Source organism: Notothenia rossii (assembly GCF_949606895.1).
Source record: "Notothenia rossii genome assembly, chromosome: 5".
NCBI lineage: Eukaryota > Metazoa > Chordata > Actinopteri > Perciformes > Nototheniidae > Notothenia > Notothenia rossii.
The window spans coordinates 86,474,028-86,498,674 of record NC_136903.1 but is presented as its reverse complement, the minus strand read 5'-3'; the positions used below and the strand labels follow the sequence as shown (position 1 = coordinate 86,498,674).

The following is a 24,647-nucleotide window of genomic DNA, read 5'->3' as shown; positions in this document are numbered from 1 at the left end:
CTCCTCCCGCACTCTATGGAGATCGACTCCCTTTTGAAGCCAGGCTCAAGTGGCCTTTTATAGAACTTCATTTGTTGGCACTTCTGCATTGCATTCATTTTTTCAGTATCAGAGGTTGCTGTTTTCAGTTGGTTGCATTCAACCTGGCAACTAGATGCACTTCATCCTACACACTGTTTCATAGAAAACGTTGATACTATTGCACTTATGTACACATTATAATATCAAAACAGGACCAGCTTTATCGCCATCTAGTTTAAGGTAGTCTTCAAACATATGGAAAATGTACACTGCGGTTAAAAGGAAGGGTTAATGGCAGCTCATATTTCCCCCAGGTCTCTGGCAGATTATTTTAGACAGGCTATATACATGCATACCTAACCCTTTAAATGAAATAATATACAGAACAGTACCACACAGCATGAACAAATAATTAAACAACAAAAATATACAATTAAATCACAGAGGCTGGTCAGTGAGAAGCCCTCTGAGTGATAGCATTTCATCCATGAAAGTACAATACATGCCCAGCATATTGGTAAACTGACCTCTGTGTACATTATCTCCCACTAGCTGTAGAACCCTGACAATCACCATGTTAGTCACATAGTCTGTTCTCACAGAAGTCCCACATTTCCCTAGAAAGTAATCAACACTTGAACTCCTGCTGTACTCCCCCCCCCCCCCCCGCCCCCCCCCCCCCGCCCCCCTCTGTGGAGGACATGTGCTGCAGATGCTGATCACATAATCACAGATTATTTGGAGTCATTGCAATAACCTTAAAAATAATGAGAAAAAGTCCTATTTGACCGTCCGTGCTGAAAATTCTAATGGGTGACTCGGTTGGACACGATTTCTGGTATATTCCCAGTGGATGTGTTGCTCCGTGTCCAGCAGCCTCTCACACCTCGTTGTGTTTCACCATCCCAGGAAACACAAAGAGAATAGAGAAAGATGGGATGTTTTGAGCCTGGGTTTGCAGCTATGGTTGTCAAAAGTCTGGAGCCTGAAAGTGCACCTACATCATGGGGGTGAACAAAGAGACTGAGGTATGAGACCATACTGCGAGGGCTACACTGAAGCAGGGATGTAGCTCTGGAGGAATATCACCATCTTCCAATGCCCTCAGCCAGGGCCATGATTTACTATTGATGTAAAAAGCACTACTAGCATCATTACCATCTATTATTAGTATAGCAGCCAGAAGAGGCTCCATGTTATACTTAAGTGTACGTACAGGCCACATTTAAATGCAAAAACACGCACCTCCGGATCATTAAAAGTATCACCAGACAGCCGTTGTCTCTCAGATCAGCACTCAGCGCTCCTCAGACGCTGCTCACAGTAACCGATCATGCTTGTGTGCACATATCAATGTGTCAAGCCCTTTGTCCTTGAGTTACACCCTGGAACTATAATTTGAAGCTGGTGAGGAGCGTGCAACGGGAGCCGCAAACACACCAATTAAACTGGAATTTGGCTTTCGGCTCACTTGTCTTTCAAAACACACAAGGGCTACTACTCAAGAGCCCGATGAGAGGAAGTTCACGAGTGAAATCCCCCGATCCCTGAGAGAGAGAGCAGAGGCAATAATTACTGGCAAAAAAAACATCTGATTTGTTGTTTCAGATGGCATGGTTAGAAAATACTGCCAAAAGATGCATCCCACATATATTCAGTACATTTTGTAGTATAATGTATGTATGGTATCTTGTATTGCAACATGAGCATTTACTTCTCTTAGTCTAGGTTTAAAAAGTAAAGTTCAATATAGGGGTCAGTCATTGAATTTTCTTTTGTTTCTTTTAAATATTTTTAATTGAACTGTTCATATCTTACACTGCACTGTAACTTTTATTCATCTATTTGTTCTTTGAATGTTTATTATATTACCTTTGCTTTTCAACCCTCCTATTGTCTTCGCTCCCCCCCCCCCTTACTTTGGTGTTCGCAGTCAAATTTGACTGGTCCTGTTTTAACTGCTGTCACATTAACACAAAAACCATTAATCATCACCAAATTTCATTTAACACCCTTTCAAACTGTAAATATTGTATCAGACTACTGGTACACATGAACAACTGCAGTAAATATACAAAGAACAGACACTGAACATGTATTGCGTGTGCCAGGTGTGATCCATGTGGGGGGATGGGCACATAAGGGGGGGAACACATCTCGAGTGTGTGTGTGTGTGTGTGTGTGTGTGTGTGGGTGCGTGCGTGCGTGCGTGCGTGCGTGCGTGTGCGTGCGTGTGCGTGTGTGTTTGATCTGATCCGGATGGTTACTAATTCCTTTTCTTTATGGCGGTCGTGTTTGACCGGGAACACCATGGGTGTTACAGAGTTGACTAAATCATCCAAAATTCAATGAAAGTGGTGATCAGCAAATGTATTATGCTCAAATGTCTACTGTGAAGGATATCATAAAGCCTTAATGCAATCGAATGTCAAACAAAAACGTTATGATTGATGAAAGTAGTAAATCTGTCAGATTTGTCCCGAAGACAACAGGAGGGTTAATGACTGTTTTTAATTGCCATTTTCTTAATGTCATTCGTTTTCGTAAAGCACTTTAAATTGCCTTGTGTTGAAAGGTGCTATATAAATAAACTTGCCTTGCCTTGCCTTTATTTAATACAAAAATACAGTTTTTTTCTTTTTTCATATCACAATAAAAGACATTTAAAGAAATATCCTTTGACGTAAAATACATTTATAATCTAGAAAACAAACCTCCGCCTTTGACCAGAAACAGACAGATTGACGACATTATTGGTGCATAGCAACTGAAAATATTGAAGTCAAACCTGATATCCCTCTGAAACGTGTGATTGAGTCCCTGCTGATGGCTGAGGCACTCACAAGCTTTAAATATCAGCCAGTCGATACGACGCTGAAATAATGAAATAAAACGGCATCAGAATATGTATTAACGTTGAGAAGTACAGCAATGTCATTTGAAAAATATGATACAGACTGTGCAGAGGCCTGACTCAGTCAAATTTGAGATCACTATAACAATCCTTTTACCACAGATCAATCGTGTGCCTTGAGGTCAGATCACATCTCTTTAAGAGCTGGACACAAGCCTCACGCAGCCTCAGTGCTCTCCCAACTGAGCTTAAAAACCGACAACATATTTCACTTCCATTTATACCTCCCACTACGTAGACTCTACCCAAAACGGCATTTATAAAACAGTAGCAGAAAATGTGAAGGTTAACAGGCTCTAATGGGTAATGCATTCTGTAATTGTGTAAAGGTTAAAACACACAGTCATTATCTATCATGCATCCTCACTGTTCGAGCACTGCAGCTGCACACCTTTTAGTTCATGATTTGGAGTAACAGCATGAATATTTAAAGTAAATTACTCAATAAATTAAGCGTACAAGTTTAATACCCGGAGTTAGAGCTCTTCTCTTTACCGTCGCCCACCGATATTTAATACCCTGCTGCATTAAGGATAAGTGGTGCACTTCCAAATAAAAGAGTACTAACATGCATACTTTTAAAGAGCAAGAAATAAAAGTGAAGTGTGTGACATAATATATTTTATATTAGCCTGGGAGGCTGTGGCTCAGTGGATGGTGTGCTGGACTTGGAATCAGGGGGTAGCAAGTTCAAGTCCCACTGCAGTCAGCATGTCGTTGTGTCCCTGAGACACTTCACCCCAAATTGCTCCTGTGGGGATTGTCCACTGTACTGAATGTATGTAATTCGCTTTGGATAAAAGTGTCTAACACATGACATGTAATGTAATAAGAAATGCATGGTGTGCAACAGATTTTGTAAAATATAACTTACTGTAATAATTTGATTTTGAATAACTACATCTGATCTTCATCCTAATATAATGGAAAATGTCTGTCTTATGGGGAGATCTTTTCAAACAATTTTTTTTGTTTAGTGTATTTTGTAAAACCCCTTCAAAATTAATTTAATTACAATGTTAGGTCACAAATGCCATATACCCAGTTGGAAAAAATGGGCTGAAGAACATGTGACGGAGATGAAACTGTTTGGACCCAAACAAAGATTCTTGCTTTTGATGGCCCTCTTTTAAATATTTTAGTTTTTAATTCCATACATTTTATTCCAAGGCTTTAAAACTCCAATTCAGTAAAGTACAGAAGAAACAATTCTGGTAAATGTCAAGATCAGTTAGAGGCTGATCTGTCGTATAAACAAATAAATATACGAATGGTATTGTTGCTAACTGGCTAGCACTTAGCAACATGATGCTATTGGGCCCAACAACGTTTTCCCATAGACTTACATTGTGAAAGAGGTTCATCAACTTCCCATTGTGAACACTTACAAAGGCTGAATGGATGCAAACATTTTGGTTATTTGAATAACTCCAATGCTGTAGCCAGTTTCCTTTATACTGTACATCCATAGTCAGCACAGTTTTGGTGGGAAAATGAACAATGAAAGCAAAGAACTAGCATTGAAGTACAAGGTGAAGATTTGCTTTGGGTTCAACCTAATCTTTACAGTCATACATTTTTGTAAAAGTTTTTGTATTTTCCCACAAGAATAACCTTGAAAAACTGTTTTAAAGAATAAATGTTGAAAATTGAACTGCCTTAGACTTTGTTGTTTCTAAACTTAAAGAAATAACTTGGCTGTCTTTCAGGTAGAAACTTTTTTTCATCGTCAAGCGCACTTATTCAACTTTCTTGCCACGTCAACATTCCAGCTTGCTATGATGAGAACCCTATCAAAAGTTTTCATGTCATTTTAACAAGGAAAGTTTCTTTTTATGACGACATACTATGGTTTGTCTCAATAATGAGAAAAATATGTCATTATAACATGAAAGTGCTGTATCTTGTTATGATGGGGGGGAAAAGAATTTGATCTAACAAGATCCTTTTTTTCTTGTTTGAGGTTAAATCTTCTGTGACAATATATTTTCTTGAGGAAATGTCAAGGGATAAAAGCGAGCGTTAACTCTGTTGTTTGAGTTGGCGGTATAAGAAAGCAAAAAGCACACACACCTCGAGTTAAAAAAGACATATTCTGCTTTTTGGGTTTTAAACTTTCCATTACAGTCCGTCTTTTTAGGCAGAAGCTTTTGTGGATTTATGGTGAAGTATTATTTGAATTATTTGAAGGATTAAAGTAACGTGTTATGGCAGGAACGTTCAATCTGGTATATTCATTTTAATGTCACCTTATATAGAATGTGTGTTAAACTTGTGATTTCTGCATTGAGTGACTTCTGCCTAGCAGATACCAAGAAGAGGCCCCTAGGGTCTCTCTGTTCATTATCAATAGTCCTTGCAATCAACAGGGGAATTCCCGGATACATTTTCAGATAATGTAGTTAAAGTCTTGTAGGATTAATGTTTATCTCCTACACATCCTGCAGGCCTTGAGACTTGGGTCACCCAGCAGTAAACAAGATAAACGTCCTTTTGAGCTTATCAATAAAATGTATTCAATCCTAGTAAGCTGACTTTGGGGTGAAGGGAAGTTCAGGGAAGCCGTTAAGCCACAAGAACAATTAACTTATGTTGGTTGACTGATGCGGTGACTGTCATGGGACGATGGCGTTTGGATATTTACAAATATGGCTTTCATAGAGAAAAACAGGTGACTGTTGTGTGATAAGATACATGATAGGATGTGTGTGTTGAAGATGTTTAGGGGGAATGAGTATGTGTCCTGTCAAAGAGTCCTCTGTCATGACTCCAAATCATTGATTGGGGGATCAGCCTAAGGGCAGAGGGACAGAAACACACACACACACACACACGCTCGCACAGAAGCAACATGGAATCAACAATTGCGGACTTACTACCTGGGATCCCGCCCAGAAGGGAAACCGACCAATGGAACACTGCCAACTCACTGTCTGGCTCGCTCAGAAGTGAACTCTGTGTATAAATGTTGTGATCATTTTGAAGATCGGCGCTCTTGTTTTTGACTTGCCGTTCCTGAGACGTGTCTCACACGGTGGTAGAACCTGAGCCCGGAGTACTCTGCAGAGTGCTTCGTGATTAGGTGATGTATTTGTATGATTCCACCATTAAAGCAGATTATTGTTTAACCCTTATCCTGGCTGCTTTGAATTTTTCCTTCTTTTGAGAACCCGCTCATATAGGAACGGGGCGGAGCAGAGATTCTGCCCCAACAGTGGTCACCTAGAGGGCTTGAGCCGTTCCTCGCTAACAAGGAAGCGGTAGCCGCAGTCGGGCAAAAGGCTTGAAGCCCTGCACTGATTTGAATTCATTCAGCTCTACAGTATAATTCAGCTTTCATTGAGACTTAAGGTATCGGAGCGTGTGCAATTCAGATGGAGCTCATGTGCGGTTATTATAACAGTATGGGTTATTTGTTTGGAATTTCAGAGCTACCCTTTCCCCCCGTATTTCTCTAAATCTCGACTTGTGTTACAAATGACAAGTTTTCTAGCACCTGTTTCCTTTTGATCTATCTCAGGTTTACAGAGAATAATAATGTCTGTCACCTTTTCAAGCAGAGCCATTTCAGCAAAGCAAATTCACATCTCGAAAGTGAAGGTTGGAGGGAAACTAGAGAGATGCAGTGGTAGGAAACGAATGTACAACACTAACTTTTGTATCACATACAATCAAGCCTTCATTATTACATCATTTGTTTTTCAAACACCAAATGGAAGCTGCCTCACTCCGGCCTTGATCAGCACCAACCTTTCACAGAGTGCGTTTATTGTGCAATTTTTCACCCAGCTCACCTATTGATGGCACTTTACAATCCAACTCAATCTTTTCAGTGTGCTCTCCATCCTGATAAAGTCTGGATGACATCTTAATAAAGGATAGATGACCTTTCCCTCGAAGCCTCGAATACATAATCATCATACCTGAATGTATGCTGGAGGACCATACACTGTTTTGGTTTGTATTATGCCGAGGACGCTTTATATGCCAGCGATTGGGAAGGAAAACAAAGCATCCAGATGCATTTCGTGTTGTGCTTGAAGCAATACATTTAATGGTATAAAAGCCTGTTTAAAGGCTTGAGTGCAAGCAATACAAATAACATTACTGTGTACAAAAGCACTTATATTACTGAATGTGAAACTGCTTCTACCAGTACAATACAACTCTGTAGCAAAAGAGATGTTAAGGTATAACAAGTGTACAAGCAAATTACCCTTACAAAAAGCCGTTCATTGTATGCATTGTAACACATTTGTAAACATGTACATACAAGAAAGAAGTAGGGTCAATTTCTCATAGACTTCTGTACAATCAGGTGTCCTTGTATTCGTCATTAAATCAGCATTATTGAAAACATAACCAAAATAAACAAGTTATTCTTTCAATACTCTCAAAACAGAACTACATATGTTTTATCAGTTTTTATGGAATTATTTTAGATGTAAACCAAAGGAATGAGAACAAAACAATCTGTGTTGATTAGGGGTTATTCACACAACTTGTCTCCTAATTAAGACTTGAGAGCAGCTTGGTGCATTCCCCCTTTCAGCCAATCAGAGTGTGACGACGAAGCACTTTCTTTGGGGCGTAACAGAGGTAAAACGTATACACAAGGGTATTTTGATCCTTCCTCCACTTCATGCAAACGACATTTTGGCAGATCTTGTCAGTCAGTCTGCCCCTCAGGCCGTTTTGAGAAACTATAGATTGAGTGTGATTTTGAGCATTCTGAAAACCAAGCTGGTGTGAATATCGTAGATCACACTTCATTTTACACCCTTTGTATACATTACCTTATTACCATCTATTAAAATGTGTTGTTCTGCTACCGTATTAAAGAGATTGTGAGATTTTTAGGCTTTCTCCTGATTGGCCAAAATGTGGCGATTCAGTATCATCACATATACAATTATATTTCTACTAGTGCCCATGCCACTGTTTTATTGGTTCAGGTTCCCCTTGGCAAGTATAAATGACTTAATAACAGTTGAGAAAGGTCGATTAAGGTGATGTTTGAAGTGTTTTTACTGTACAGCACTTTTATTTTAATAGGTTTTTTATTCAAGAGAATGTGTTCTGTATCTCCCAGAATGTGTGTGATAAATATTTATTTGGATTTCACTTATGTTTCTGCTTTCAAATTGAGCTCATAAAGGTATTACTAATAGATGTACACAGCTTGGTGGGAATTTAATATCTCAGTTTCAGTGAAGAAATATCCACTTATTGAATTCCTAATAGTGCTTGGGTTGCTGTTTACACTCAAGCAGCTTTAGTTAGGAAGGTAACATGTATCCCTGTTTTCATGATATACAAATGTCCTTATTTCTAATGTCAGAGAAAGCTAGAGAAGCACAGCACAAGTATTTCTTCTACAATGCAATCAAGGCTGTGTATCTGTTATTATCCGTTAAAATGCTAGAAATAAGACTTAACTGTTTGTCAAATGCTTTTTTTATGAATGCATTTATCCTGCTGAATATTTCAATTCCAGTACGATTTATGTTATTAATATGTTTTTTAATGTATTATTTGCATCATATAAAACTATGGTAACAGGGCATACAATATGACATACAGTTTAAACTAAAATACATAGAATACAAATGAAAAAATATTAAACAATAATTTAAAGTAAGAAGTTACATCATTAGTTTAGTCGACATTATTAATCTCACTTCTCCACATTTACTTTTCCCTATAAAACTAAAATGGCGCTTTTCCACTGCAGGACCTAGCACGGCTTGGTTATGGCTAGGCCTTGGTAGGCTAGGCTCACTTTATGCTGCGTTTCCATTACAGTTTAGCTACTGTGGTAGTAACTATAGTAACGCATTTTTCTGAATGGAGATGCTTATGTTTATTAAGGATCCCCAGTAGCTTTTGCTCTCGACAAAAGCTACTCTTCCTGGGGTCCGACACTTAAAACAATACAAAAATAAAACAGCAACAATTAGAACATAAGTCCTGACATCATTAACAACATTAACAACATCACCAATATCATCAACAACATGCGATCAAATTCAATTAGGGTTCACAGCTCACAAGGGTACATGGTCATTAGTAGATGGCCCTTCAATCTCTTCTTGAAAGAGGCTCTGGACTCTATTTCAGCGAGGTAGTTTGGCAATGAGTTCCATTCCTTTATAGCTCTATAAGACACAGAAGATTTCAGAAGATTGGTCCTGGGTTTAGGTGCCAGTAGATGGCCTGATGTAGCTTGTCTAGTCTTATGGTCATGCTCGTCTCTTGCGTAAACTATTTGATCATAAAAATACAGTGGTTTTTTGTTAAATTTGACATTTTTTAGAAAAGTGATAACACGAGATTGCAGACTGGAAGCCATGATAGGTTTCTATGCAAAACTCCAATATGAGTGCGCTTCGAACAGTGGAGAGCTAGTCTGGCAGCCTTGTTTTGAGGAATTTTGTCACGGTTTGTGAAACAAGCAGGACCCAAATGCAGATATAAACTGAACTTCCTTTATTTCAAGGCTATGAGATATATGTACAATGACAAAAACAGAACACTCACCGCAGAACTAGTCAGGGAACAAGACGAACCGACCAAGACAGACAGACAACCCAGAACTTAAATACACACAAGACTCAATCACACAACAAGACACAGGTGAGGAGGGAGGAGAAAACACAGGGGCCCAGGTGAACATAATCAGACAATTAGACACACCAGGGAAGCTAATGACAAGAGGAAAACACAGGGAAAAGGACCAGACAATAACCCAAAGGGAAACATGACATGGAAAACAGCAAAAACACCCAAACCTACAAAACTATAAACGTGACATAACATGAGAATCGTGACAAATTTGTAATTTCTGTAAATGTGTTTTTGCCGCTGATGACCATATGACCGGACAGTACTCAAGATGTGACAAAAGCAGAGCCTGAATGACTTGTTTCAAAGTGGTTGGTGTTACATACTTTGTACATTTTCTCGCCACAGCTATGTTCCTTCCCATTTTAGTTACGATACTGTCAATTTGCTTTGTCCACCGTAAACCAGAATCAAGAACAATGCCAAGCAATTTAGTCTCGTTTACCTGTTCTACTGGCTGACCAGCCAGTGTCAGGCTTAATTGAGGATTGCTGCTTAAAATATGTCTGGATCCGAACACCATTGCTTTTGTTTTTGCAATGTTGAGTACCAGTTTGTTATTGTTGACCCAGTCTGCTATGGCTTTAATCTCTATTTTAAGTAGATAGTTTAACTCACTGCATGTTGATGCTGTACTGTACATTGTGGAATCATTAGCATACATTATTGCACTGGACTTATTTAATACGTAAGGAAGGTCATTTGTGAATATAGAATACAACAAAGGCCCAAGCGAACTCCCCTGTGGGACGCCACACTGCAACACCTTACTTTCAGAAAAGCTCCCATTGAAAAAGACTCGCTGCCTTCTCCTAGTCAGGTAGCTCTCCATCCAACACATAGCAACAGGACCAAAGCCATAGCATTTGAGTTTGTTCAGTAGCAGACTATGATCGATTGCATCGAAAGCTGAGCTAAAGCATGATAAAGATGCTCCATCCACACTCACAACAACGGCCTACAGACATAAATAAACCAGCGACTGTATTCTCCATGACACAGACAGTCTGTGGTTCGTACTTGTTTAACTTTTGTCCAGTTTCTGAACAGATAGGAGGAGCTGTGAGCTCTGAGTGCTAAGAGCTAACGGCTGATATTTTGGTAAGATTATCTCGCGCAACGATGGTGACGATTCTTTCTGAGTAGTGCTGCGTACCTGGACTCACATTCAGGTTCAGGTCCGGACTCAAGTCCAGAGGTTCAGGTTCAGGACCGGACTTATGGCTTGTGTCAAGTTGTGTGAGTAACTAAAGTGAACTTATTGTGAGCTAATTATCAACTGAAATCAACTCAAATTCAAACTCGTCAGGTGTATTGTGCTCCCTTCCAACTTGTGTCTACATTTCTCTACAAAGTACAAATGTAAAAAAAAAAACTTTTGCCACTTAGTCTACAAATGACTTATGACAGCAACTACAGTGAACTACTACAAAGTTCAAACATTTATTTCATTTACCAAACTAAAGTAACCAAAAAGTCCCTGAGCTGACTTTGCTGAAAGGTAGAGTGTAGAGTAGACTATACGCATTACACTGATACACACCTACTATACACTGTAGTGACTACTACTCGACCACGCTGTCCACTATGTCTAAGCCAATCACATCGCTTCCCTTGACGTCACACAGATCTCGCGAGAAGTTGCGATATTTTGCGAGACTTCGTGAGTTCAGTAATGGCCGCCATATCAGACGCCGACACAATGTTTTTCGTCTTTTCTCAGCGCAAATTTCTCGATCTATGGAAGGTTTTAGATGGTTTAGAACAAAAAGGAGAATACGCGTAAGTGCTATTTTTTTTTGCGAGTCCAAGTACCGGTTCCCGACGTTCCGGTTTTAACCAGACTTGAACCAAAACGTTTTACAAGTCCAGTACCGGTTCGGCGTACCGGTATGCAGCACTATTTCTGACCAATCAGCAGTCGAGAGTGTTTACGTCACTAGTTTAGCATATTCAGCCCGGTTGTTGGCCCGGTAAGAAGCTCGATTTTGGAGGGCCAGAAAAAAGGTGAAAACGTAGCCCTGAGCCAGAACTACCCCTAGTGGAAAAGAAAAGAAAAGCGGGCCGGGTTTGGTACGGCACACTTAAACCGTGCTACGTGCTGCAGTGGAAAAGCGCCTTAATATAACTTTACTTCCTTGGCACTGCTTATTGGTATTAAACATCAATTATATCCTTCATTCTGAATTTCTGAATCATATCCAACTCCTCTATTCAACTTCAGAGTTTTCTGTCTTAAAACTTTCCCACTCTAGCTGCTTTCCAAGTTTTTCATTTGATCTTTTTTTCCTCTGCATCTGCTGGAACCAACACAGTTTAACTATTATCCTCCATTATTGAACTGCTTTTCTGTCAGCATTACTAATTATTTAAATGTTAATTTAAGCTTTCAAATAGTTCCCTCTGAATTTAAATTATTTGTTTTATTTTTTATCAATTTTCTGAAGAGGGCTCGTACAGACTGTGGGGTTGCCATGGCTGCATCTTTTCACCGGGGTTGCCAGATTCTGACGACAATATACCGCATATTCAGTACTGAAAAGGCCACCTTAAATACTCCATGCATCATTTCAACACTCAGGGTTAAGTATAAGCATAAGTGTTTTCGCGGGGAAAAAAGGACAAAAGGCATCATATTCATACGGAGAAATCGGAGTTCTGTTGCCCCAATTACGAGTAAGGTGGGAGAAGTACTCAGATCAAGTACTTAAGTAAAAGTAGTATACTGCAGGGTAGCTTGTGTATTTACTCCAGGTGTAACTAAAGTCTGAGTTGATTATATTTCACATCATTCATCCAGATCTGTGAAGTAACTAAAGGTATTAAATACATGTAGTGGAGTAGAAGTAAACCATTTACCTCTGAACTGTAGAGGAGGAAGTGCCTCAATATAAGTACAGTTCTTGAGTAAATCTACTTACCACCACCACTGCAGGTATGTGTGCTAGCAGCCCACAATCCACACTATACACAAAATGAATCAATGTGAATTCTGTTTCTAATGTGTTTAGTTTTTCCCCTAAAAAATAATGTATACAAACACTGTTAAAGAACCGGATCGATAAGCAGTGCTTGTAATTGTTTCAATTCGGCCTCATTAGTTCACAGTGGGACAGGATCATCTGCCAATACAAGCACTTTTGTCCATGTTCAATCCATAATAAAATATAAAATTAAAGTTGGATCTTCTTGTCTTGTTGTATTATTAGCACACTCAGGGTTAGCTTCACTAAGGCTTTTAACCTTATAGCTTTAGATGTGAAGCCTTCTCTGCATTGTGTATTTACAAAAAGGGCTCCAGTTGCATTAGCGCGAGTGTTTGCAAAGCACGTGATTTATCTCACTATTGCATTCTGGTTTAATCATGTATCAGGATTGAATAACTTTGTAACTTTGATTCAAAAATATAACTAAGTCTTAGAATCAGAATCAGAAACAGGTTTATTACCAGGTAGGTTTACACGCACAAGGAATTTGACTTGGTGTCATGGTGCATACATAAAAGTAAAACAAGAATTAAAAACACAAGTAGAGAACTAAAAACATCTTTAAAATAATAAAAAAATATAGTAAAATATAACAGTATTTAATTGCAACGGAATGGACTAAGAAGGAATACAATATGGAATACAAATCTGAAGATTAGGAAAATAGGAGATTGATCACTTACGAATAACCCTGTCTTTATTTCTAAGCAAAGTAAGGACTGATACTCTTTGACTTGTGCAGGTTCTTACTGCCATTATGTTAATGTTAATACATAAATATGTGTCCCCGGTGTGTCAGGGAACTCACGCAGCGTCAGAAAATAAAACCCTCTCTCTTTTCCTCTGTACCTAAATCTCTAAAAACGGGTCTACAACGGAGATTTGATTGATCCAGATTTGCGTCCGATATGAAATGTGGACCCACGGCCCTATCAGAAAGTTGCTATCAGAAACAATGCCCGACTGTTTTGGACGTAATATGGTCGGTGTTTACATTAGCATGGCTAACACTCAGAGCTAACCTGTACTGGAGAGCATGTGTGTGAAGAAGCAGGAAATAAAAAGGAACTCACCTTGTGGTATAACCGGCAAGAGAGAAAGCCTTTGAGCTCCATACTGTTTCAAAAATCATCCTTCATAATCCATTATATGGCGTTTCATCACGGCTGCATTTAGTTTAGACAGTAGCTGCCGGGTCCCGCATGAGCTCAGACCCCTCCTCCTTTATTTTGTATCTATTTTTTTAATTTTTTTAAAGCTTTATACATAAAATCAGCACTTTTGAAACAGGAAGTGAAATAGAGGGATATGAGGCATGGCTACAATGGGAGATCTGTTTGGTATTTTGAGCAAAACACTTCATAGACATGTTTTTTAATATTTTTATATATCTGAGACCTATGCTATTGCCTAAAAATTGCATGATAAGTGACCTTTAAGTATATTTGCGGAAACACCAATATACCACTGAATAACAACAGATGGAACTGAGGCAACAGAAAGGTCACTGACAATGACGGCAGCGCTATAACTGTCCAAGTCTTTAAACTCTGCCACAGCCCATACTGTGTTCCTGTGAGTGTTTACTTCCTGTCTGTCTTCTTCTGCTGATTTCTCTGATGTCCAGCGCTCTGTCTTCGAACCTCTTTCTTTGTCATACGCTGTTTTTCTTTTCTATACTGCGGACACTTTAGCCATCATGAATCCAAAGTTTTGTGTTCTCCTGAAATATAAAAAACAAAATTCAGAAAGTATTATATAGTGTTTTCTAATGTTTGTTGTCCACAGCCGATGTTAACTTTACCGTACAACTTTCTGCATGTTGATATGAAATATGAATGTGCAGACAATCGCTACATAGTCCCTTAATCCTCCTTAGCAACATGCTGTTCTCCTTAGCAACAGTCTGTTAAAAGGACCAATGTCCAAATTGGCTAATCAGAATCAGAGTATTCAACTAAGCCTTTTTAATATGATTAAAATGGTGTTTTAAATATGAAAATGTGGGTTCTTAGCTGCTATGGTTGGTAAAAAGACCCTAACATTTAAGTGTCAGCTTTTTGACATGAAATGTGTTTTATAAAATAAATATTTGTAATTATGTACACAGGTGCATCAGCAAAAAGTGCAATCTCTAAAATCTATCAGAAAAATCTCCCGCTCAATATCCACTGTTCAAATCATGAAGGTTGGACGGAACAAACCTTGTGGTACTAAATATTTTTGCAGAAAAAAGGACGGTGTGGGAGTTTTTCAAATTGGTTTTGAGCAAAGAAAGAGACCATTACTGACAGTAACCCTGGATATTCGTCACAGATTATTAATTCAAAGAAATATCTGCACTCCCACACTCTTAATTGTAATCTGGTTCATCTAAAGGTGATTATAAATGAGGAAATGTAATCAGTGGTTCATCCTTTGAAAACATTTTATTTGATATTTAGAGCCGCTTCATACAGAAGGACAGTGAATTGAAATGAAAAAATACAAGTTCTTTTTAACTCATATCTGAGGAAAGTATTGGAGAAAAAAAAGAAAAAAAAAGTTTCTCTGAATCAAAAGGAGAGTTATTTAATGTATGTATAATAATCTTCTACCTATTTGAACATAACAAAAATATATAGATGAAAACATCGGGGCAGAATCGTGAATGTAGACTTTTGTAATGACCAAATTATGACATTCAAGCTATATATTATTCTTTAATATGAACAGTTAGTTACAAATACATTGGGATACGCCATACATCATTCTTTTCAAGGACATTTTTCTGAATATCATCTGCTGTGTGAGAGGAGAAGGGCTTTGAAGGCCTCAACAAACAGGGAAACAATAACACAACACCAATCTAGGAAAGCAGCCAGAATCAAAGAGCCGTTCTTTATCTACTTCCTGTTCATCTTCTTTCCAGACGCAGGTTATCTCAGCAGGGCGGCTGCTGTTTCAAGGCAGACAGCTCATCAAGATGAGTGAAGCATTGGGGCAGGAACTTGTCTACTCATAGATGTAGGGGGGGCAGAGTAAAAGCTCACTTCATGTCTTAAAGAAAGGGTCTATGAGGATAGTATCAGACGCTGTAATGTAATCAGAACATGAACTATTTGCACTGCTTTGAGTATATATTGTGCTTTTGGAGAATTTCCCTTTCCTGTAGTGTGTGAATATGTTTTTTCAGAATCAAAAATCCTTTACTAGTCCCACAGCGGGGACATTTACACAATGCAAACGGTCTGCAAAAGCTTAAATCCCAAAGATCCTTCTCTCCCACACACCCCCCTGCCTGAAACACCTCCATTGCACTCCTTTGTTTAAAGGCCGCTACACAACGACCCTAGACCAAAGAACGCGTACCGAAGGCGTCCCAACTTTTACGTACGCAACGTCGCCTGCGTAGGCTACGCCACCCACCTACGAACACACCGCAAAGACTTCAGTCGACGAGTGGCAATAACTGTCCTTACCAGCAGGCAGCGGTAGTGTGTATTCGTCATTCAAAAGAGGCAACAGCCAATCAGAGTGTTGAATCTGACGCGGGAGGTGTGAAAATGTGCCGTAAAGCAACGACGGTGCGGGACACACCAACCTCAGTAGGGCGCCGCGAATGCCCAACTGCCTCTGACGGCCTCTGACTCCCAAAATCGGGTAGGTGTGTCAGGGCCTTTACTTCTGTAACATAGTGACATCATGACCTAACACTTGCACTTCTATTGGCTATCGCTCCAACACCTTGTATGTGATAGGCTAAGGGGCGGGACATCTATAAGTGGTTGACCAATCACAACAGAGCCGGCCAGCTAACCAATCAGAGCAGACTGGGCTCTGGTTTCAGACAGAGGGTGAAAAGAGTTACAGGCAGTATGAGAGAAATAAAGAGCCTTTTGAACATTAGATTATGTAAACATGTCACATCACTGATATGAACCTGCGCATGAACATGACGGCCCTGATGCATTTACTGTATATGGTCTTGCAGTCATTTTTTGCAATATTGCAGTAATACTACATATAATAATAATAATAATAGATTTATTTTGTTAGCGCTTTTACAGGTGCTCAAAGACGCTTTACAGATATAGTGCAACAATATTAAAGTCAAATAATACAAAATGTATTTATTTAAATGATGTACTTTCATCATGTATAATAAAGGATAATGAATGGTATGAACTTTTGAATACAAGTGCCACTTATAGTGTTATGTAAAATACAATTTTAAAACGATGTACACCTGAAGGTGACACAGGTGCAAAAGTGAGAATTGCAATCTCAGTAATATGTGAAATTCTCCCACTCAATATCCACTTTTCAAATGATGAAGGTTGGGCGGAACAAACCTTGTGGCACTAAGCATTTTCTCCAAAAAGGGACAGTGTGAGAGAGTTTTGAGCAAAGAAACTCATGCCCCTTTTTACGAGCTTGGAAGTCATTCTTTACGACTTCGATGTGTTAGTTAGAGTTAAGTTGTATTGTATTGCTCATTATCTGTTTGAGTTGTAGCTGCTAATCCTGATGAGAACAAGCAGATAAAGGCAGGTAAACATAATCATTAAATGTCATAATGACCATCACACAGTTTGTGCTATATTGTTCAGCACTATAAGGAAACACTGCTTTATAAAAAAACATGTTTTTCTCTTTCTGCTACCTTCCATGTGAGTTGCTTGATTACCTTGAGCACTGAGAGTCGGGGAATGTGAAGTCTGGGCAGGACCCTAATCAGGGTCTCAAAAAATCCTGATGAGTTCCTGATGATGCAGGAGAAGGCTGGCAGTGTGCCTCTCCAGCTAAGTGGAGCAGGAGGAGCAACAGCTGCAGCCCACAGACCGGGGTCAAGCTGACGCAGACAGAGATATAGGAAAAAACTTGACTGTTTCTGCTCTGGACGCACTTCTCTGGCGCCCTGACCTTGAACCGAAGATTTGACCGTGCTCAGATGTCGCCCATCACCCACCCCTCGGTAGCTAATGGCTCTTTAGTGATATACGTTAGTTAAGACCACCGGTATCTACTGATGTGGAGGCTTTTTAAGTGTCCTAATGGAGCTCTACAGATATGGCATCCAATAATGGTATTACCGAAGTTGTCAGCGGTCTCTCCGGCTCGCTATGAAACAGATCCCAAAATTAAGAGAAGTGCCTATGCAGCACAAAGGCTTCTGGCAAGATACCGTGATGAATTGGCGGGGCTATTTTCAGCAGAGCAGCTGGCGCCACGCCAAGGAGAGGTCGGTGTGATGGCTTCGGATGAGGCCTCGGGGTAAGAGAGTGGTGGGGGGGGGGTGACGGGTCGGGCGTTTGGCTCACACCGAGCCCTGGCCACCGTTCTGAAGTGGTTCCTCCAGGACGGCAGATGGAGGAATACGCGAGCCGGAGCGCTCCCACAGCTCAGTCAGCCGCTCCGGAGGAATCCACCAGCTGGGCATTTGGAACCGTCCCGAATCAGCTGGCTTCTGTCGCCGCTGGTCCCTCCAGTGAAATCAAACCGGGCTCGTCCAGATGGAAAGACAGACAATGCACAATATGTCCTGGTGCACTTTGTGTGACTCGAGACTGCCACGAATATAGCAGTAGGTCTGCAACGTTACTGAACACGGTGCTCATTTTCTTTTTTTACTTTCTTGGCATCTAACGCAATGCAATTACTTCACTGTAACGTGTCAGTGCATATGCATGATTTATTTGACAGCGTTTCCTCAAATATCACACCGCAGTCACACTGGGATCAAACTTGCCTTTTAAAGAGTGCAGTTAGCTAACTGCAATAATGAATGTCCCTAAATGAATCCTCTGCCTCACATTTTAATGGTGAGAGAGCAGTGACAGTCCTGATGTTACCAATTCCACCGAGTCCTCTCTATGTACTTTAGTCAAGGGCAACACACACTTCACACTCTACCTGACATGCTGTGCGTCTGTGTGTGTGTGTGGGTGTGTTTTGGCGAAAGAGGCCCCAGATTTAATGAGGCACACCTGGCCCTCATTCATAATGTAAGGCAGATTTCATATTAATTAGGTGGCGGTCGCAGTGTCCAGGGTGATGTCGAACAGCTGTAGAGATCCACTTAACGCTGCATTATGTATGAAATCTCACATTTATTTAAAACCATCCAGTGAAGTCTTTATTGTTCCAGCATTAAACGGCACAAAGGCAACCGTTTCATTAATGCCGAATTACATTCTTAATAAAACAAAAAATAGACCTTCTTTGTAACATTCAAGTTCTTGGAAAGTATTTTCTCTCACTGAAGCATCTGGTGGGTGTCAGTGTAGCTGCAGACTGCCGGTGACATGTTTGTTTCTCAGAGCAGGAAGTTGCTGCTCTCGGCCAAGAAAAAGATGGTCTGGCACATAACACTTTCTGAAATCACAACTTGATGTTTTCACACTTTGTCGTTTCTACACATCATATATCCTGCCAATTAGTGAAACATCTAGGTGCTGTGGACTTTTTATTTTTTCTATAGGGCGAAACCAAGCCAGTTTGCCTTGTTTTCAGCATGGATGTGTAAGAGAAGATACAGCGTTCAACGGAGGCTCAGTTCATGAAAGTTGCTTAGTGGCGCATTAAGCCAACATTTCCATACGTTTAGCTTCCAATCCGCGTCTTCACTGCTGCTCTCGGCCCAGTCAAATTAATGGAGAGGAAAAATATATCTGGATATGACTTTCAGCGCATTTTACAACTTTTTTGTAATCTTACTGGGAAGTTGATTCCACAAGAAAAAAAGTACCCGCTGTTTTATGTACTGTCAGGATTCTCATGTTTTGTCACGTTTGTAGTTTTGTATGTCTGGTTATGGGTGTTTTTCCACCGTGTATATCAGGGCTATTCAATTGGCGGCCCGCGGGCCAAATCCGGCCCCCGGGTGATATTTACTGGCCCTTTGAGTATAATGTTAAAAAGTAAAAAAAAAAAAATTAAAGTTTAATAAAAAAAAAAGATTCATTTAAAAAAAATTGTTTTGGACCAGAGTGCCTTTATTCCTGAGAGGGTGTTACATTGAAAGATAGAGGGGAAGACATTGCCTGAAAACTTTGGCGGGCTCGGGTTTCGAACCCATCTACTAGCAACTCCTGTCATTTATTGCGTCTCTGCGCGCTTCCTCGCGGCTCGCGCTGCCCTTCACTACAAGCTCGCGCACCTTCGACGGTTTCGCGCCAATGGTACGATTAATCAAACCTGGTCAGCATAGTTGGATATCGAAATGTCTCTTTCTACGTTAAAAAAACGAAAGGTTGACACCGAAAACCGGCAATTCAACAGCGAGTGGAAAGAGAAGTACTTGTGTGTAAATGTCAGTGGGAGGCCCGTGTGTTTAATCAGCAATGAGTGTTTATCGGTGTGTAAAGAGTACAACTTGAGAAGGCATTTTAAGACAGCTCACGCCAACTTTGACGCCACTTTTCCAGCGGGCTCTGATGCTCGCCACCATAAGATTTTGGGGCTAACTTTGTGCTATGACCACCGCAGCGTCCCTACGAGTGGCCTGGATATTAGGCAAAAAGAAAAGGCCTTTTACGGACGCAGAGACAGTCAAAGAGTGTATGCTTGCATCAATTGAGGAAGTGGTTGCAGATGAGAAAATCAGAAAAAGCGTTATTGACTCAAGTAAGAACATTCCGATTTCTGACACGTCAACATCAAGGAGAGTGGAGACCCTTGCATCGGACGTTTTTGAGATTCTCTTGGACAAACTGAGAAAGGCGGAGGTTATGTCGCTAGCTATTGATGAATCCACTGACAGCAGCGATGTTGCACAGCTGTGCCTCTATGTTAGATTTTTTGATGGTGAGTTCTTTCGGGACGATCTAATTGGATTAATTCCTTTGGATGGACACACGACCGGTGAGGTGATGTTCCACAAAGTGGTTTCATTTTTCAAGGAGCACAAGTTGGGATTGGATCGTATTAACATGCTTGTAACGGATGGGGTCCCTGCGATGTCGGGCCGAACACAGGGACTGTCCGCTAGGCTGGCAGATGTGGCTCCACAGCTGAGATCGCTTCATTGCCTCATCCACCAAAGCCTCCTGTGCGCAAAACTGAGTGGTGAGTTAAAAAACACAATGGACTCTGTCATGGTGATTATTAACTTTATTCGTTGTAACTCCAGTTTACAGCACCGCCTTTTCCGCCAGATGTTGTCAGACATGTCAGCTCGATATAATGATTTGTTCATGCACAGTGACATTAGATGCCTAAGCAAAGGAAACGTCTTGAAACGATTTTGTGAACTTAAGGAGGAGATCATGGCGTTTCTCCGCAATTCAAAACATAAAAAAGCCAACGCCTTTCTGTGTCTGATAGGGAATTATGAGTTTTACGCTGCTGTTTGCTTTTTGAGCGACATTTTCCAACATCTGAACCAACTCAATTTGGAGCTGCAGGGCAGAGATAAAATGGTTACACAACTTGTGGAGAGACTCCATGCGTTTCAAAAAAAGCTCACACTTTTTTTTGCGGATTTATGTCCAGGCAAAATGCTCCATTTTCCAACCATGCGCACTGCAGGTTTACAAATCACCAAGGTGATGACTGGATTTATGGACGCATTGAAAACCAACTTTGCCGCGAGGTTTGACCATTTCAGTCTCCCGACTGAAGTGATGAGATTTGTGAAGGACCCTTTCTCTGTGAATGTAGAGGGGGAGTTTGCACTGAAGCAAAGGAGCTGATTGTGACATTAAATGAGGCGTCTTTACAACTCGAACTCATTGACATTCAGTCATCAGATGACCTGCGACAGTCATTTCAGCTGGCAGGTTCTGAAAAGTTCTGGACTCATGAAGTCAGCCACGAGAAATTCCCTCTTTCAAGGGGTCTTGCACTTCTTGTCCTCACAATGTTTGGCTCGACTTACACGTGCGAATTGGCATTCTCACACATGAATGCCATAAAAACTAATAATCGAGCATCCCTCACTGACCAGTATCTGCATCACTGTATGCGTATTGCCATGACAACGTATACTCCCGACTTCCCTGCTCTTGCTAAATAAAAAAAAATGCCATTTCTCTCATTAGATGGCATATATCTGCCAAGTTGGTTGCATACTGTATGTCAGTTATCACTATGTTAATCAAAAAAGGTTTGAGTTTTAAAAGAATGTATGTTGTGGTTTGCTAATTAATACAAGTCTTTTAATTGTTTTTGCTTTTAATTAAGCAATTGATGTGGTATGGCTCACTTGTCTTTATTGTTATTATACCATAATATGTACTGTTGTTTGTGTATGGCCCTAAATTGCTATTTTGTGTGAATTATTCGATCATTTAATCTAAATCTAATGATGTTGATGGTTATATTAGCTTCACATGTACTGAGTTCTGAACTTGCCATTTGTAAAGGCCTTGGGGCTATGTTTGATTTAATTAAACAAAATATATGCACTCCACTATGCTGTTGTAGTCATTTCATTTCATACCTTTATTTATGCAGGTGAATCCCATTGAGATCATTGATCTATTTTTCAAGGGTGACCTGCTGTAGTATTTACTGTATCTGAAGCTCTTAATATGATTGCTCATATTTCAAGCAATTTTTTTCCCGGACCCTTGCTTTGGATCGTTTTCATCAACCGGCCCCCATTCCAAACGAATTGAATAGCCCTGGTTTACAGTCTTTGTGCTAAACTAAGCTAGGCTAAGCTATTCTAATCTAATCAGCTATCGTACTGTAAGAAGTTTGTTTTCTGTCAGTTTCAAATAGAATCCTTTTATTTTTACTTTTTTTAAAGGATAAAGTACAACACTCTCACACAGAAACAATGACCAGACACTAAAACATGTTCGTGTAACACAATATAATACTCTCCAAACGACTTATGCACAACCAGGGGTGGACCTTTCGAACAGCCAAGGCAGGCAACTGCTTGGGGCCCCGGACCAGAAGGGGGCCCCCAAAGAAGGTACATTAAGAAGATCCACAGCAACGACCACATGAAACACCCTTTAATTTACTGCAACGACATGTCTGGAAACCCCCTCAAGGCGGCCCCATGCATAGCGTGCCGTAAAATGCTGCTTCTTATCTTAAAGGGGATATATCATGCTATATTTGAACAATATATTGTAGGGCCATACCTATAAAAAGTATATAAATATTGTTTTTTTTTTTAAATACCAAACAGATCCTGCATTTTAGCCATGCCTCATTTGCTCTTTCCAGCCCTGTTTTTGCAGGGGGCTGATTCTGTGAGCTGCAGCTGACCACGCCCCCCTGCAGGAGAGGGGAGCGTGCTTTGAGGTCCGCTGCTGGGCTGTCAGAAGAGGGGTAGAAAAAGAGATCTCCGTCCTCCGTCTTTTATTCTTATAGAAGTAAGAAGAGAAGTAACGGGGCAGAAACCCTCCTTTTTACGCAGCGGTCCAGACATAGACATCAAACGGCACATATTCAGCTTCGCGTCGGGCTCCTGATCAGCTTGTCGGTGTTCTTTTCCCCATAATGTCCCTTACATATGATTATATAGAGTCATTATTCATTTGTTTTAAAGCAGGAGGCGCAAACGCTTGCCTCGGGGAGGGAGAAAAAGAGCCACAACGGAGAATAAACAGAAGGGCAACCATGGCAACCATGCAAGGGTAGTCTTCTTCGCTGCTTTTGTGGCAGACTACAGCACAGGCCTGGCATATGTACTACAGCGTCTCCAGCGCTTTCGAGCGGCAATGGCCGGCCGTGGCCCAACCTCACATTCCCCTGATGGGTGGAGAATTGACCACTAAGCGGAGCACCACTTCTGTGACGTAGAAAATAATTCAAATCTGGATCAGTCTGTATCAGATCTGTTACAGCCCCGTTTTTAGAGATTTGGGTATGGAGGAAAATAGAGAGGGTTGTGTTTTCTGACACTTGGTGAGTTCCCTGACACACCGGGGACACATATTCATGTATAAAAGACGTACAAGAGTGCATTTTGCATGATAGGTCCCCTTTAAGTTTTGTTGCATTGCTCCACTCCGGGGAAATATAAATCTATGTATGTGTTTTAAGCTCAGCTGGAAATATATTTCAATGCTTGATGGTCTTAAAAAAAAGCAGATTGTGCAAAGCCAGTCGGCTGCAGTGGGATGTTTAAAGCAGATTAAGAGGTTGTGCTTATTTATTTAGAGCGGAGATGAAAAAACCTCTAGAGGTATCATAACTAATCAATACCAATCAAACTACTACAGTTTTTGTGACAAACAGGTACAAATACAGATGCAGAGATAAGCTTGGCCTTACACTCATAATCTTTATTACCATGAACAAAGCCACTTTTTGTGGAGCATCAGATGTGTATTAATCCATGAAAGAATATAGTTCCCATCAAATGTTTTTAGTTCTTAAGACTAAGGTGTCCTACTGATTTAGGGAAATATATACAAATATAAAAAGTGAACTAAATTAAGTCTTCATGGGATTTAATGACGTCAATAAAAACAAAAATAACACCAACCTTATCCTTAAACTAATATCACCAGTTGCAGTTATTTTTGTCTTTGCATTTTGGGGGAAACATTGGCATATATAAAACACTATGTTAATTAAGATCCTTTTGATGTGATGTTCCCAGTGTTATAGTCTCTACAGTCAAAACTTTGAAAGTAATCTAACATTAGCGTACACGATTAAACACTTAACAACCTAAAGTTTTTAAACGTAAGTTGTGCGTTTTTTGTTGGAGTCATCTTGCCTCTGAGGGTTCTTTGACAAACATTCAACCTATTGAATCGAACTTGAAGTGTGTCCTTCATCGTTCATAAAGGTGCTTTTAATAAATTGTACAAATAAAAGGTTAAAGTATTCAAACATTAAAGCAGAAGCATTGCAAATGTGCCATATTCAGTACATTAGTCATCTGAGAACACTGTTAAAAGATGATTAAAAGTGTATTTGTAACAAACCACCCCCTGACCCCAATGGAATTTCAATCTGCTGCAAACAACCCGGGTGTGAATATGTTTTGTTCCAGATTCAATGCAGGAATAAAAGTCTGTGAACTTCGCACGTGTGAAAAGATTGGAGGACTGCTGTTACATTTCAGAAGGTGTGAGTTTTCGTGCGCTTCTCAATTAACTGTGGTTTCAAACTTGTATATGCATGCGTGAATACTTTCCTTCCAA

At 40.2% G+C, this 24,647-nt stretch overlaps 1 long non-coding RNA gene across 1 annotated transcript; it reads right to left on the bottom strand.

Annotated features, from left to right (window-relative positions):
* Positions 1 to 710: 710 nt before the first annotated feature.
* LOC307039808 lies at positions 711 to 20,075 on the bottom strand. The gene is made up of 3 exons (XR_013808339.1): positions 17,216 to 20,075; positions 2,810 to 2,895; positions 711 to 1,568 (listed from the first exon to the last, which is right to left on the bottom strand). It is a non-coding gene; the product is annotated as an uncharacterized lncRNA (long non-coding RNA).
* Positions 20,076 to 24,647: the final 4,572 nt, after the last annotated feature.